Here is a 5,570-nt window from a genome sequence, read left to right on the forward strand (position 1 = left end):
CTACACTTTTGAGACATCTTAATACACCAATCACAATTTTCCTATTTTGGTGAATATAAAATTGATCATAAAAATAGTGTGAATTGAGGGAAATAAAACTACCATTCTTAATGGTGTGAGAAGGTATCTAAATGAAGTATTTGTGTTCAATTTTTTTGTCCACCTATTTCCATAGTGACTCGAATAAAACAAATTTCCACTCTCTATTGATCAGAGTGCATAGATAAATATATAGTAAGCAAGACTTCAATATATGAGTCTATTATTTTTTTTCTTCAATGCATCAATATTTAATTTTTTTTGAAACATTGGACTAAATAAATATTAGTGCACAAAACATGTGCTAGTGTTAATTACATAACTATTTTCTGAAGTGAATTATGCATAACATCTTTATAGATTTATATATTGTGAATGATATTTCACATTCAATTCATCACCTCCAAGCCATCAAAAATTTTGGCTACATATTTTAAACATATTTGTGAATGTTAGAAAAATTTAAATACATTGTTGGTATTTCATGTTATGGTAGCAATTATGTGGATGGAGAAATCCTAATTATAGCTTCTTCTTTTTTTAAAGTAAGAGAAATGAAAGAAATATTATCATGGGAATCAAGCTATTTGGGAAAATAATTATATGTACCTAAATAGAAATTCATTGAAAAATATGCCTCATTAATTACCTAATTGAGGAGGAAAATTTTCAAGCTAGGTAGGAGAGACTTAAAATATTGTACAAATGTTATCTTTGTCAAGAGAAATCTTGAAAATGTTGGTGTATGGAATGGAATAATTCCATGTGTCTAAAGGAAGCTTTTGAGTATGGCCTTATAGATGGAGTGATTGATAAATTTATTATTGTACTCATTATTCCTCTAGTACTACTTTCTTTTTAAGGGTTAATGATTGTCAATTTTGGAGATTTGTGGCATCAAGGGATGAAGGATTTTTACAAATACAAGTTGACTTCTTTCTCTAAGTTGATGCTATTATGAGAATATTTTTTTAAATTTTGGTTTTTTTATTTTTTTTCCTTCTATGTTGATGTTGATAAATTTGATGGATACATGTTCTGAAGGTAATATTTTGGAGAAGATTTTGGGGTTTTCTGAAGAGATCAAATATAGATGGTTTCTCAAAGAGCTAATGAAGTTGTGATTAAGAATTATCACCCTTATCCAAATTGAGATAACACTTAGAGGAGCTTTATCTAGAATAATTTAGTTTTTGTGGTTCAATGTTTTTAGACTACAAGCTCAAGGGTTTAACTCAAAGCTCCATCTTATGATGATTATGAGGCAATTCAGGGGAGTTCAACTTGATTTTGGATGGATTTTTAATGAACTATTTTCTCAAAAATATGTACCCTTTCCCCTTTTTCTCACTCAAGAGGTGAACCCCTTGATGAAGTGAATCAAATTATTTTTTATAAATAAATTGATTCCACAAAACTCCCAATTGAACAGGTAACTAACTTACAATAATTTCACAACATGAGATTGATTCCATTATATAATTTTAAGAATAATTAAATGAAATTATACCATTATTATACAACTATAGCACCACTTCAATATATATGGTCACTTTTGGCTCACTTCTTCCTGTAGCTAACACACTAAACTTTACACTACACTTCATACTTAACTTATGTGGCAAGACCTATTGGGAATAACAATATATTATTAAGTGGAGTTAAATGTTTCAAAGACAATAATTTTGGATATATTTCTAGATATTATAGATCACAAGTAAATCATAATGGACCAAGGTATGTAATTTCAATTTTTACATGTTACAAGTGCAATAATCTAGGGTATAAAACTAGATATTGTAGATTTCATGGATTCTTGAGCAATATAATAATGCCTAATGTTAGAAGGAATAAATATAATGCAAGAAGGAATAATAGTATTAATTTGACAAACTATGATAATATTAATAAGACATTTCTAAATGAAAATAATGGTGGAAATGAGAAGGCACATAAACAAAAAAGAGAAGAATATTACATCAAATAATGGAGTATCAGTGCCAAGTATTAAACCCTCTTCATAACCTATTTGTCAAAAATTTCCTAAGGTGGAGCAATTATGCATAGATTGTTCAACCCCCAATTTAGAGAGTTACATAGTATAAGATTGGATTAAGGTATACTGAGGTAGATACTTGATATCTCTGATCACAAACCTTGATATGGTGATATGAGAAATTGTAGTAAAAATTCATGACTATTATCTTTGTAACAAATTTTTATAGATGAGACCTTACACATTAGCCATAGAGAAAATTGATATCTTTGTACCAAAATATCAAATGTGCATTTTTTCAGCCAACAGAGAAATAGATGATTGCATTGCTTCATTTCATTTGCATAACCATATTAAGGTGGGAACTAAGGAGACCAAAGACATCCAATTTTATGTAGGGTAATGGATGTGGTCCAAACTTTAGGAGGGGCAAGATGATCAATGTATGATCCCAATGAAATCGAGGAAGAGCAACAAGGAAGGGACAAGAAAAATAAAATAAATGCAAAGTTTCAAGGGTTTGTTAAGTGAGTAACAAATCTATGGGATTATCCTCATCTAAAATTATTTGAACTAGATTTTGATATACCATTTATAGAGTTAGGCTTTCATGGATTTCCTTTCAAAGCCTCTTATTTTATCATTCCCATTGTAAAATGTTTGTAGAGTTGGTTGAACTACTTTTCTTAGTAATAACCATTAGTGAGATTGAGATTGAAATTGTTAACCTTGAGAGAGTAGGACTTGGGAAAAAGGGATTTGATATGGTGATTATTTTAAAAGACTTCAAGAAGGACATACTATGTATTGATGTTATTCCACAATCTTCTCTTGATAACATCAAAGAATGGTTGAAATCCATGAAAATAAAACATGGGATGAATTAGAAGTTGAAGCAAAATATGCAAACAAGGGAAATGGAGATGAATCTAATAGTAAAGAGAAAAGATGACAGCGAAAGGTAAAAGCTACAAGGAAGTCTTGGGCACCTGAAAAGATGGTATAACATAATTAATCAAAATTTAATGACTTTTAGTTTCCCTTCCATTCTAAAAAAATGGTGTGGGTTGAATCTCTTACAAAATAAGATGTTTAATTTTCTTTTTTTTTTATATCTCGACTATCATTGAAATTTTGATACTAAACTTAAATTGATAAGTGGGAGATGATTTCCACAGCAAATCAAATTGTGATATTGCTATCAAGATTTAACCGTGTGATTTTGAGTCAAACTCATTGACCCATGTTTCATGAGTAGTGATTCAACATGAATCCATCTCTCATGAGAATAAATGGACCACTTAGCACTTGTTAGATCTAGATGATGCTCATAGGGGTGAAGCACCGGGACTTCTCGAGAGGTCACCCGTCCCAGTACTACTCCAACCTAAGCAAGCTTAACTAGGGAGTTTCCTCCATGGTTAAATCCAAAGCTTGCAAACCCATATGAAAAACCTTTTCCAAGTGTTTTACCTTATGAACCATTCATTAGAAAGCCCCTTAAGCTCATCAATTGATAAGTAGGAGATAATTTCCACAGCAAGTCAAATTGTGATATTACTATCAAGATTTAACTATGTGATTTTGAGTCAAACTCATTGACCCATGTTTCATGAGTAGTGATTCAACATGAATCCATATCTCATGAGAATACATAGAAAACTTAGCACTCATTGGATCTAGGTGATGCTCACAAGGGTGAAGCACCAGGACTTCTTAGGAGGTCACCCATCCATGTACTACTCCAAACTAAGTGTGCTTAACTATGGAGTTTCCTACATGGTTAAACCCAAAGCTTGAAACCCCATATGAAAAACCTTCACCAAGTGTTGTGCCTTATGAAAAATTCATGAGAAAGTCCCTTAATCTCATCAATTGATAAGTAGGAGATAATTTTCACAACAAGTCAAATTGTGATATTACTATCAGGATTTAACTGTGTGATATTTAGTCAAACTCATTGGCCCATGTTTCATGAGTAGTGATTCAACATGAATACATATCTCATGAGAATAAATGGAACACTTATCACTCATTAGATCTAGGTGATGCTCACAGGGGTGAAGCATCAGGACTTCTAAGAGGTCACCCATCTCAGTACTACTCCAGCCTAAGCACGCTTAACTACGGAGTTTCCTCAATGGTTAAACCAAAAGCTTGAAAACCCATATGAAAAACTTTCACCAAGTGTTGTGTCTTATGAACCATTCATTAGAAAGCCCCTTAAGCTCATCAATTGATAAGTAGGAGATAATTTCCACATCAAGTCAAATTTTGATATTGCTATCAGGATTTAACTGTGTGATTTTGAGTCAAACTCATTGACCCATGTTTCATGAGTAATGATTTAACATGAATCCATCTCTCATGATAATAAATAGAACACTTAGCACTCATTGGATCTAGGTGATGCTCATAGGGGTGAAGCACCGAGACTTCCTAGGAGGTCACCCATCCCAGTACTACTCCAGCATGAGCATGCATCTCGATGCTTCACCCCTATGAGCAACACCTAGATCCAATGAGTTCTAAGTATTCCATTTATTCTCATGAGAGATAGATTCATTTTGAATCACTACTCATGAAACATGGATCAATGATTTTGACTCAAAATCACATAGTTAAATCCTAATAGCAATATCACAATTTGACTTCCAATGGAAATTATCTCCTACTTATTGATTAATGAGCTTAAGGGGTTTTCTAATGAATGGTTCATAAGGAACAGCACTTGGTGAAGGTTTTTCATATGGGGGAAAAAACTATGTAGTTAAGTGTGCTCGGGTTAGAGTAGTACAAGGATGGGTGGCCTCTCAAGAACTCCCAGTGCTTCACCCCTATGAGCATCACCTAGATCTAATGAGTGATAAGTGTTCTTTTTATTCTCATGAGATATGGATTCATGTTGATTCACTATTCATGAAGCATGGGTCAATGAGTTTGACTCAAAATCACACAGTTAAATCCTAATAGAAATATCCTAATTTGACTTATTGTGGAAATTATCTCCTACTTATCAATTGATGAGCTTAAGGGGCTTTCTAATGAATGGTTCATAAGGAAAAACACTTGGTAAAGGTTTTGAATATGGGGTTGCAAGATTTGGGTTTAACCATGGAGGAAACTTTTTAGTTAAGCAAGCTCAGGCTAGAGTAGTACTGGGATGGGTGACCTCTTGAGAAGTCTTGGTGCTTCACCCCTGTGAGCATCACCTAGATCCAATGAGTGATACATGTTCCATTTATTCTCAAGAGAGATGGATTCATGTTGAATCACTACTCATCAAACATGGGTCAATGAGCTTGACTCAAAATATCACAGTTAAATCTTGATAGCAATATCATAGTAAACTTAAATGTTTTCTAAATTTTGAAATAGACCTTAAGTTTCATCAAAATTTTGACATAAAAACTAAATTTTGGTCAAAATTTTGACCGTATCAGAATCATGTTTCAAAAAAGTGAATTTGACAAGCCAAATTGGCCGACCATCAAAAAGTTTCTTGAAAATGGTGGCCTAATGTACTAATTCTATT

At 32.6% G+C, this 5,570-nt stretch overlaps 1 pseudogene; it reads left to right on the top strand.

Annotated features, from left to right (window-relative positions):
• The first annotated feature begins 2,025 nt into the window (after positions 1-2,025).
• Positions 2,026-2,922, top strand: LOC149568434 (FACT complex subunit SPT16-like; annotated as a pseudogene).
• The last annotated feature ends 2,648 nt before the right edge of the window (positions 2,923-5,570 follow it).

This window comes from Cupressus sempervirens, chromosome 3, assembly GCF_028749045.1.
Source record: "Cupressus sempervirens isolate cs-2001-9-10 chromosome 3, ASM2874904v1, whole genome shotgun sequence".
Taxonomy (NCBI): Eukaryota; Viridiplantae; Streptophyta; class Pinopsida; order Cupressales; family Cupressaceae; genus Cupressus; species Cupressus sempervirens.